Raw genomic sequence first — 12,164 nt, 5'->3', positions numbered from 1 at the left:
TTTTGAGCTCTTTGTGACACTCAAAGAACATAAATATTAACATCAGAAGCATTAAAGTTGTGCAATAACTTTCAGTCACCAGAATTGGTGTCATATCAACGAGTTACCTGTCAGTCTGTATAATTTCATGTTTCCTCCTCTTGGTTAGTTTGTAAAAAGTCAGGAACTGAAGCAGAACTAAAATGTGTCAAAGAAGTTTTTTTTTCCTTAGTCTGGACCAAATTAACCCAACTACAGGAGAGAAAGCACCCTTAAATGTATTTAAAGAATTTAGGTAAACTAACAATGCATTTAAACTCTGATTAAGTCATCAATGTTTTCTTTACTCTCTCTCTTTTTTTACTACATATAACTTGCAGTTCATCACACCTCTGAGAGAGCAATGCTCGGAATTAGCAACTTCAAACGTAGCTATTTGGCATTTTTCTCAGGTGTTTCTTCATCCCCTCTCTCACACACTGACACACAGGTCAGACCACCAGGCATTGTGAAAGCCTTCCTATTTATCCACAGTGTATATCCTATATGTCTCATGTCCTGGGGCTATACTGACCCCAGGAGCACCAAACAGACTTGGCCAACAACATGATTGGCTCTTCCTGAGACCGGACTTAAATAGTATTAAACACAACAGTGCAGCTGTGCTAGCACAAACCCACTCATTCCGCTTGACAACAAAATTGACTTTGTCACTCTGTCTCAGATCCTGTTTGTAGACAGATTTTGCGTTTGGTTGAATAAAGAAATAAAAAATTGCCATTTGCTTGTCCATGATGTGCAAAAAGAGGCATAATGAGAAACTAAATCACAAGACAAAATCAGTTGACCCCTCGTTCAAGTGTGATGGATGAATAAATGAACACATTGTTAACGTTGGATGAGCTGGGGCTCTAATGTTTGATGACCAAACATAAATCTTTGCTGACTGTGTAAGTCTCCATCTTGATCCTCAAATACTTGAAGCTACTGAATAGACATTATTATCAGAATTTGTTGACACAAGTGTCCCGCACACACACACACACACACACAGATACAGATTCATACGCAAACACGCACAGGTCCACATGCAGGTGCAGATACGCGCACCAACACACACCTACTGTATGTAAAGGTGAGCCTGTTTTTCCTTCAGAGCAGATTGAGATCTGAAGGATCAAATGTATTTGCTTAATTGGTTCAAATGATCTTAAATAGATCCGAGATGACCAAACCAAACCACTTGAAATCCAAAGCTCCAGCTTCATTTATAACAAGCATACACACACACACACACACACACACACACACACACACACACACACACACACACACACACACACACACACAGACTTTACTTGCTGGTCTACTTACGTATTAGGCTCATGTCAAAAACTTTCTATTGGGCCAGATGAGGGTTAGTAATCAGCCTTTTCTTATTAATGTGTGTTACTCCAGTCTGGCAGGAATTTATGAAATGTAAAGTGCAGTTTTGTTTTCTCAAGTTTGTGTGCTCAGTTTTTTATACTGTAGAAACACAGAATGGGGAAAAAAGGTGCTTATCTGTGTCCAGCCTGATGGGAGGAGAGGAAACTGAAAGAGATGGAGAAACTGAGTCTGTGGGCAGAGAGAGAGACAGAGCAAGGGACTAGTTGGGTTAGGAGTGAGCACTGTTTGGTCAGTGGGTCTCATCAAGAGGAGGGTGGAGCATTAATGTCACCCTAGAAAACAAGGAGGATTTTTGTAATATGCACACACACAAAACACAAATATGAAAACTAAGAAAGGAAGGTAGTGGGGAAGAAACGCTTATATGATGAATAAAAATGTGCTTCTGTAACATTGCTATTTGTACAGAGTACGCCTTTCAACAGTTATCTGGCTCTCTGTCCGTCTTTTCGGAATAAGGTCTTCACTCCAGCCCACACTGTATCTCTGGCATGGAAAATTTCCTCCTTTATAAAACAAAAATATGAATGTCCGTCATGTCTTTTTCCCACATTTGTGTGTGTAGAATCTTCAACACAAAGAGCAGAGTAAGCGCGAGAGAGGGGTTAGATATATGCACATCTTACACTATAAACTTGTTTCTGTAAGCGTAGCGCCTCTGTGCACATTTCAGGGTACTGGGTCAAACCTTCAAAGCAAAATGAATGCCACCATGCACACACACCACCCCATCCACCCTCCCTCCCTTACCCGCATGAGAGTGCACCACAGCTAGACTTGCATTCACTCCGGTTTTTGCAAATGGGGGTGAGAGGCTGTTACCGTGTCAGTCGGCATGGCCTCTTATCGAACCATCAGACTACCCTCAGATTCTCTTTCCAGATGGAGGTGAGATAGGGCCTCAGAGGCCCGGACCCCCGCAGACACTGAGAGCATGGAGGCCTCCACTGATCTCCTACCTGATGGAGGTGCTTTAATGTGGGTTCGGGTTTCACTTGTCTCCCCTGTCTGGCTGGGCCTGCGCTGGTGTCAGGATGCAGGCGCGTTCAGGGCTCTTCGGCCTGGATTCTGATGGGGCGCTGCTGCTCCACTTCGAGGTGTAGCTCCAGGTCAAGGTTGTTATGGGATACAAGCTCCCCAAGGGCCCCAAGCTATTCTTGCAAGGAAAAATAGGTGCAATGGTGGGTTGTAAACACAGCCATACAGGCACTCACAGGCAGACTTTGACACACATGCAGCTGGCCCACAGTAGAGCTCTTGACATTTCTCCCAAAAACATAAACACTGCCACTCATACTGCGCTCAGAGCTAGAGAGGGGAAAAGAGAAAAAAATACTGTGATAGGGCAAGAATAAGCTTGACAGGGTAAATGAGTGAGATTAGTCAGGAACTTCTGAGCGCTACGAGAGACAGATCAAGAGAGACAGAGTGGGGGATGAAGAGGAGAGAGGAATTTGGGAGCAGAGAGAATTCCATGCACTTTTTATCGTTGTTGCGCAAACCTGTATTTAAGACTTGCGTGAACATTTAACATTTTTATGAACATAGTTTCTTTTTCGCCCCAAGTTAAAAATTTGAAGATGTCCCTCCGGTAACACTTTTTCAGCCTCCCTCTCCGATGCTTGTGCCTTGTGTATTTGTGTGCTTGAATTTCAACATTCATGCACATGGATGTTTTTTTTTTTTTTTTAGAAACGCAGAAGGACATGCATTTGTGTTTGTGCAGGGCGTCTTGTGTCTGTGTGCGCGGCATTAGGAGAAGGCTCTGCAGATTCCACCCAAGTCATTTGTACATTGGCAAACCTTGGCTGGACTCAAAAAACTCATCGCCATTCCACAGAGAGCCCTCTATCATTCCTCACAGGATTAGAAACAAAAAAGAGGGAGAGGGAGGGAGTTCAAGGGAGGGATTGCTCTTTTACTTTTTGTTGCTGGCACAGACGTTACTATAATTTAGCTGAAATAATAGAAGTTTTAAAATGGCTACCAGTGTCCCCCTCTGTCTTCCTCTATCGCTGTCTCTGTTCATTCTAAACCAGATGTCAATTTGAGGCGGCACAAGGAGACGATGCACGCTAGTGGAGCAGTGTTTGAACGGGAAGAAAGCTCAGAAATAGCACATGTGAAGCATGCTCGGTGTCTGACTCACAGATGCACGCTGCCTCTCCATGGGAGTTTAATGAGTTTGATACATGAGATTATTTTTTTTTTTTTCATCTTTTTTTTTTTTTTCATCAACTGTCAACTCCACCTAGTGGTGTTTGTACTGAACAGATTTCTGGCTGCAGCAAGGACTGAACTGCAATGAGGAAAACGTTACACCAGCAATTGTTAATCTGCTCAGAGTCACTTTACCCTGAGCTTGCTGGAGAAGGGAGGATCAATACCTAGGGTTTGGATATGAATCCCACAAAAGCTACAAACAGTACAGATAAAGTTGCTTCTGTGATCTGGCTTAGTGCTTTTGTGGCATTGGCTGTTCATTGCTAGAGAGCAGTTGCCGACTGTGTTAGTAAGTCTCCTCAGCACCTCTTGGCCTGGCATCTGTGAGGCTTGCTCACACTTGCTTTCACCCAGCATGTGTTTGCTCATATGAAGGAAATTATGTAATTAGCCTTTGAGGGATTGTTTTCTTTCACTCTTTACCCCCTCTCAGTCTTTCTTTCCCTTCTTCTTCTTTTTTTGCACTCCCTCTCTTTCGAGTTTTTGACAGCAGGAGATGGTTAATCTGAGCCACACCCTACTGTAGTTTACCTCCTTCATTAATTGCCAGGAACCATCAGTGGAGGAAAATGAGCTCTTGTCATACAGATCTTAACTGAAGTGTAGCTTTGTTTAACATCAAAGGCAGAGTTTTGAAAGGTGTATGAGGGAGTGGAGATGTTTTGAGTGTGCAGAGGGTTGTGTTGGGCTGGGTTGTGTGCTGGGAGATGGGTGCAGGGGTACACACGGGCAGCATCGGGGGGAGGAAAACCTGGCATTTTGCTCTCTAATTCCAGCCGGCCTGGAGGCCTGGAGCGCTAAGAAGGGCCTCACTGTTGCTCTCTGGATCAGCCAGGTATTGCTTACATAAAAAGCAAGTGAAAACAGCTGTAGGGATAATTAGCTTGATTCTCCATTACATGCCATGAGGGCCAATAACTAAAAAATGGAGTTTTGTTTGGGTTAGAGCTGCAGTCCCAACCAGGAGGAAGTTGTAAAAGTCAGGCTGAAAAAAAAAGAAGGAGGGAAAAAAGGAGAAATTTGGGAAGAAAGGGTGAGCTCTTGAAGCAATTGTTGCCGAGGAGATGTTCTCTCTTCCTGGGGTAGCTTGATGTAGGCCATATTTTTAAGGTTTCTGGGCTGTGGTTTCAAAATGACTGGATGGGCATGTCACATAGATCCTTGTTTTTTATCCATTTAATATACTAAATATAAAAGTTTTTTTGCGAATAGTAACATGTCACCTCAGATTAATTAATTGGAACTGGACCAAATGTTAAGTGCTTTTTTTAAAATCAAATGTGTTATAATGGATTACATTGCATTGCCATGGAGCAATAAAGATGCTGTATGATTTGTTCTTTCCATCATCAATTAGCATGTTGAAACACTATTACACCTGCATACAATTAATCAGACACATGATAAGAACAGTGCTTTGTTTTTGTCATGGTTTTCCTTGCAAGGCATTTTGTCAAAACTGCCTTTCTTCCAAAGGTTAAATGGACCATCCTTCAGAAACATTATATGTGGTCACATACTAGGCATGTGACCACAGAAAAAACATGTATTGACAAAGAATGTCAACAAGATGAAATATGTACTACATAGACAGAACAGTGAGATGCCACTTCTGTCTCCCTGTATTTCACCCAAATATCTGGCCCCTCATACCACCAAATGGCTTGTTTTTTATGTCACTCCTCTTGGTAGAGTGAGGTAAGGGGGGATGGGGGGGGGGGGGGGGGGGGGTCTTTGTATCTTGAATCTTTGTACTCAATTTAATTTGGTGGGTTTCTCTTTTTTTCTGTAGGATTGACAAGACACCAACCAGCGTTATTTCAAGTGAAAGAGCAGCACTTTAACATTAATGGTCCCCAAACTCTGCAAGGATCCATTTAACAGGCAGTTTATATTAGTAGCACAAGAAGGGGTTCAGCCGCTCATATCCAGACTCTCAGGCTTGACACCCAATCCTCAGGACAAAGACAGACAGTCAAACAGAAAGACAGACTAGTATAGGTTTTGGGAGAATTGCAGGTGGACTAATAAAATAAACCTAAAGATCTAAGATTTGCAAATTTTGATAAGTAAATAATTGTCCTGTCTCCAGATGCAGGCTAAACCAGTATTAATATGGGAATGTGTTCACCCTGTCTGATCCCACCATCAAGCACACTGAGAGTGGAAGAGTGGGGAGGAGGATGAGGGTTACGCAGGGAGTAGAAGATAGGAATGGCTGATTGGAGTTAGAAGGAGATGATGGCTACGTGCTGTAAGAGGGAGAGGGAAATTATATTTAGCAATTTAAAGGTAATGGTAGCAATTTTTGATTTAAAAGGACAGTGCACCCAATTGTGATCTCAAAACCAACCTCAAGAGAGACACAGAAATACAAACATTCATATGTGTGAACAAAGCCATTATGAAATGTGCCTTTTATCCCCTCTCTAAAGCTACTTTCAGTGAAGTGGCTCAATATGCTAATGGCAGGCTTGAGTCTGATCTGTTGGAGTAAATGTCAAGTGCTAATGTTTTAGTTTTATCAGGAGCTGTTCCGATTCAAGTCACGGTTTGAATATTACAGTGCAATCCATCACATACTCTCCTCATGCAGCCAAACTGCTGCACACCGCCAGTGTCTGTTTGATAAATGGAATCTGCATGTGTGTTTTTTTCCACTTTGTATCAAATGAGCATGCTGTTATTTTCAGTCATATTCTACCTCGCCCAGCTGGAGTTTATGCAAAAGTGAGCATTTGTTCAAATGTTCTCTTTGTGCAATGCAGTATACGTGTAGTTGGCGTGTTCTGCAGCCCTGTGGACAGTGACCTTTGGGCTGAAAGGGCTTTAAGCAGCCTGTTAGAGCCATTTGAGCTCTTGAACTTATCCATCTTGTGGTTATAGCTTTCCTGGCTGATATAATATGCTTTGCTTTGTCACATGTTTCTGAAGCGGGCATAATCATTACTACAAATGCAGAACTCACACTCGGGTACCTACAATTCCATATGATTTTAACAATCTGTCACAACATGCCGACATGTAAAATAATCATAGGCCGATAAGCGTACACACATTCATGACCACAAAGCAACACACACTTCCTCATTAACAACATGAACACAGGCGTCACACGTGAGTTTGTGTAGTGAATGCGTCTGTTGTGTGGCAGTAGTGAGGTGTTGAGAGAGAAGAAAGAGGAGCGGTCTTCAAACACATCCACAAGCAGGTCGTTCTCTCCATTATGCCCTACCAGGGGCCATATTTGTTGATTCTCTGGCCCTAAAATCATTAATTTAAGTGCAGACGACGGTGAAGAAACCTGAGAATGGTGTACAACACACATCCACAAATTCACACACAAGCATGTAGTACATGCACCGACACACATTTGGTCACACTTAAAGGCAAGCGTGTATATGTATATACACACACACACACACACACACACACCGTGTTGCATAACAAATGATGGCACTTTAATTGCTGTGCATGTTTATTTACTCCTGGCTGTAATGGATGGTCCTTCTCTGCCTGGTAGCCAATCAGAGGGAGACAGGAAGAGTGTGAGCAGCCCTGCAGAGCTGGACACTTTCCATACAATTTGACATTCCTCTTTATACACAACACACTAACCTAAGATGCTACCACTAAATACTTATAATCCCCTTACCGTCAAGATTTCGGCAGCATTGCTCAGGTCAAATCATTTCCTTTAAAACATTTTCCTCAACTTTACCTGTGAATGTCTCTGGTCCCCAACAAGCAAAGTTGGTATTAAAGTATCACCATGCCCCCTCTGAGTGACTGATGATAATGTATTCAGTGATTGGTAGTTAGTTTGTGGCCTGTTTGCTCAGCCAATGAGGCGCCCCCAGCGAGCTAGACATACATCATTGTTTCTTTTTTTCCCACAACCTAACCCTAAGAAAAGAAGTGAGTTGTTGCTGACTGCTGTGCAACCTGAATAACAGACACATTCCAAAAGACTTTTTTTTTTTTTTATTAATGAGCACTTGATGTTTGGGCTGCTGCCAACTACATTTAGAGCATTCTTAAGGGCCTCTGGGGGCTCACCAGACAGTTAGAGGAAGAAAATGGTCAACCTAAAGCAAAGAAAGAAACTAAATATCTACACTGGGCCTGAGCATTTTTTGTCTATTACCAAGCAACGCAATCAAATGATGTAACCTATTAGGAGAGAAACTTTAAAAACAACCTAAGATCCTTTGCTAGATGATGCATCTTTATATCCGTGGATTTGTATTTCCTTCTTTGTGGTTGACTTCTCATATTGATTGATTTTCTTCATGTTTTTTTTTTTTCCACAGCTGCTTGTAGAGCCAGGTACCAAGAGGTTCGAGAGCTTCAACTACAAGCATACGCGCTGAACCGGCCTATAATTGCACACCATCATGATCACCTGACATACATATTAGCATACATATGTGGATAAGCTCAGCGTTCAGCCGGTCAGAGATTATACCATCTTACCGATGAATGTCACCTCCGCTGACAAATGCAACAGCCGACTGAGGGTGGGTGAATATCCCTCACAGGACCATCTGTCATCAGTGTGGAGCGACAAGGTATTGGCAAGCGGCCTTCATTTCCCTAGCTGTTTTCAATAGACTGTGAGCTAGATTCATTTTAAAGTACTGCGGTGCTACAGAGTTCTGGCTTCACATCAAGCGGCAATCACTCCACTCCACCGTCGACTACTGGTGTGGCTAAGCTGAGCCGGTGGAACTAGCCGTAAACCCATGCCAATCCTGGACTGGTTTATGATGGCATGAATGTGTTTACTTCTGCAGCTAAATATCAGACTTTTGCAAAATATAACAACATGGACCTCAAAACCCACAATCCACAGAAACCTTCTCAATGTACCGTGCCAAAGGAGACAACCCTGTCTGCTGAAACAAATTACTGAAATGGGACTGCATCTGAATCATTCGGGCTACCCAGTAAACCGCCCCAGTTACCCACTTCCTGCTGAGAGATCAACAAGAAAAAGGCGAATTTGGACTGAGCAGTTTGAGGATCTGCTTACACCTTCTCTAAAATCAGGACCCATATTCACAGGGAAGGAGTCATGGCTGACCTCAAATCAGCCAGCTTACTGTAAGAACAGTCTGTTTATACATTTCTCCTTGTGTTCTTTTAGCCTGCTGTGCATTTGTTTAATGAACCAATATCATGTTGTTAGCTTTTCTACATCCGAAACAGTTTTGAGTGCCACTCTTCTTTTTTTGAAGTTTTAACAGCTGTGTGTGACTTATTATGCGATGAGTGATGTATTGTTTTGTTGTCTATTTGTTGATCCTGCGAATCTGAGTGGTGAGTCTGTTTATTATGAAGTGACTTGCATTTTGAAGCACTGCGTCATCACTTTTTTCACTGTGCTGGAGGTTGATGAGGACGGGCAGTGTTGTGTTTTGATTCAACGGTATAACAGTGTTTCCATTTGGCCCTTACCTAACATGTACACTTTTGTACAGTGTGTTTGCATGCGTGTGTGGTTTCATGCTGCTCTCATGTTTGTGATGACTGTGAAAGTTTGGGGGATAACGGTAGTCACCCTGGACTTGTTCCACAGTGTTTTGCAGTGGTCAGCTGGTTTCTCTTGTTTGAATAAAAGTTGTTTTCACAAGAACCGCAACATGGGTTTTATCAGAAAGACAATAATGTCTACATTAACATCGACAGTGTTGTTGGTAAATTTGAGTGCAACAATGGGTATTTTCACAAAATTAAAGTTTCACCGCCACTAATGGCAACTACAACAATAGACTCTTGCACTGCCCAAGAAAGAACTCTCCCCAGTTTTCAAGGTCTACCAATTCTCTCTCTTTCTCTCTCTCTCATAAACTCAGCCAGATGTTGCCCAGTTTTCTTCCTAGGGGAACGCGGGGGGATGGAGGCGGAGGGGGGTTGATGGAGGCGGGAGGGGTAGTGAGGCATGGTGAGGGATCAGAAATGTGGCTGAGCATGTTTTAAGTGCTCTTTGACGCAGTCGCAGCCTCCAGCATCCACCACGGTAACATTAGCTGGGAACAGAACTCTTGCAAGATTTGCAGGCACTTCACACTCATTCTGCCACAGTTATTCACAGCCACATGAAGAGTACATTCTTAAAGGAGATATACACTGTGGAAAAATGTGACAAAATGATGGCTCTCACAAAAGGAGTACGAGTTATTTAAAAACATTTTGGGGGCCGAAAAGAGCAATAACGTTATTACTGATCCTTTTTTTATTATTACAGGCCATTTGAGGAGCTTAGAATTAAATTTGTAATGTACAAATCTGTTTTGTGTTATATCCATATTTACATTTATATTCTTCCTTTTTTTAAGTAAGGGTTGAGGGACTCATACTGTTTTGAATTAGGCCCATATCAGATATATAAGATTGACTGCACCTGACTAAGAAGATTGGTATCATAAAAATGTCTAAATTTATTTCTTTTCCCATCTCTTCCCTTTATCACCTGAGGCAAGTCCTTATTTGGGCATGTAGCCAGATATTCAGGTGACCCCTTCCATTAATTTCAGCATTGTTTTACTGACTGTTATTCAATCTCTATTTCCTCAATCCAGGTGAAATTCTGTCCCGCGCAATTGAAAATAACACGGCTTTCACCCTTGAATGCCTTCAGTGTGCACAGACGAGCAATCTACAGTGACACAGGTGAAACTATTAAACACTTTGCCCTCTGACACTCATCGGGTTCATTGAAAAATATAGAGCTGTAAGCCGAGGGATTCCTGCAGCATGTTTTGAGATAATGTACCATAAAATAATAATTACCGTAATGACCGTAATGCTCACAGGCCTTCAGGTGATGAGAGCAGCCTGTATAAGCACATGATCTGGACCTGCTTGTCTTGATTTTACTGAGTGGCAACTCGATCTGCTGCCAGTGAAAATCCTAACTCTACTCTGGTATGGATAAGGTAATAGCCTCGGGTGCTTTATACGTTTATTTTAGGTAATAGAGACGCTTGTTTTGTTACAGCCTGTTCCACCCTCTCTCTCTCTCTTTTACCTTCCATACAATGCCTTGCTCTTTGAAAGTTGGTGACTGGAAGGCGATTTGAGGAGAAATGTGAAGCGCATGCGCCATCTGAAGGTTTTGCGCTGCGCATCCATGCTGCAGTGTGCTAGTTTGTGAGAGGAGGCGACTGAAGCAGGTGAGAGAAAGAGAGAGAGAGAAGCAGAGAGAGAGGGATAGTCGGTGATACTTTTTCTGCACTACAGCACACACAGACACACACATACGGTGTGGGAGGACGACAGACTCGGAGCCTCAGCAAAGCCGCCGTTGTTCACACGCTGTGCTCTTTTCCTCCTCCTGGCACCGTGCGCACTCGCCAAGCCGCACTGTTTGGAGATAGTCCGCGCGGAAAGTTTTTTTTTTTTTGGAGCATACTGTCTGGAGCCGATTAATTGTGCCATCTGTTTTTTTTTTTTGAGAGGCGGGTGACTTACTTTTTTGCATGTGAAGACTTTTAAGTCGAGCAGTGGAATTGTCAAAGTCGTTTTTTGCACATAATGGAAGGTAAATTGACAAGTCGTTTGTGGCGAGGTTCACCGTGTGGATCTTTCGGCAGGTAAAACGCGCTATGACCTGGGCGTGTGAGCGGCTGGATTTTATGTTTATCACAATATTTTTCCTGTTTTTGGTTTGACATTGTCTAGATAAAATATTGGACATTTCTTTTACTTGGATAGCGACTATTAAAGTAGGCCGCTTTCAATTAGAAGATAATCGACATCCGACGTTTCCGCCAGTGGGGTTGCCGTAGATGGTTTTATTTGTTAATAGTAACCACAAAGTCGTGCACAGATTCGTCAAAGGAACTGATAATTCCCTTCCCTGAAAGGTCTTTGGACATTTTATGTATCCCGCTGCTTACTACAAGCCCTCTAAACGGTTTGGCGCACGGAGCGCATGTATTCAATGATTGTTGGGTGTCCGTGTTCACCAAAACACCAAACTGAAGAACTCATAGCCTTAGTGTTTCGCTTTCTTCACCCCAGCCAAGCACTTTCCAAGAAATCCGGATAGAACGACAAGACGTGTCTACACTGCAGCAGAAAAGGACATCCTAAATCCACCTGGCCTGCTCTGGGATTATTGGTTTGATATCGTCTTCAGAAAGTGGATTACAACTTCTAACGGGCTGTGCTCCCTGGTGAGTAGCCTTTATAGGTCTTCTGGTTCACTCGCTTTTCCATGCAGCCGCAGTTTATCTTTAAGAGTGGGAAATGCGTGCTTCAGTGGGACCTTTTTGGACTAATACTGGTTATTAGTTATGTGGACAAAAGTGCATGACAGATGTGAAGTGTGAAACATACTATCCCCTCACTGCATCGACTGTGACCAATAATATATCGAGGCCATGTTGGGCAAATTAGAAATTCAGCGAAAATGAACCACCCATTGTTTTTTAAAAACCATATAAATACAAAATAATAGTCTGATTTCTGGTTCCATTGTTAACCGTTGTTTAAAGTGAGGCAAT

General features: G+C 42.7%; 1 protein-coding gene across 1 annotated transcript in view; it reads left to right on the top strand.

Annotated features, from left to right (window-relative positions):
- The window catches only part of LOC142955395 (ERC protein 2-like), a 136,617-nt gene extending 127,328 nt beyond the window's left edge, over window positions 1-9,289 (top strand). Inside the window, exon 18 of the mRNA XM_076096901.1 lies at window positions 7,965-9,289. The gene's annotated coding sequence lies outside the window, so the exon portion shown is untranslated. The remainder of the gene's footprint in view (window positions 1-7,964) is intronic.
- The last annotated feature ends 2,875 nt before the right edge of the window (window positions 9,290-12,164 follow it).

This window comes from Anarhichas minor, unplaced genomic scaffold (genome assembly GCF_050575085.1).
Source record: "Anarhichas minor isolate MPS153535 unplaced genomic scaffold, ASM5057508v1 ptg000003l, whole genome shotgun sequence".
Taxonomy (NCBI): domain Eukaryota; kingdom Metazoa; phylum Chordata; class Actinopteri; order Perciformes; family Anarhichadidae; genus Anarhichas; species Anarhichas minor.
Note: the sequence above shows the minus strand (reverse complement) of the source record. Positions and strands in the feature narration are given on the sequence as shown.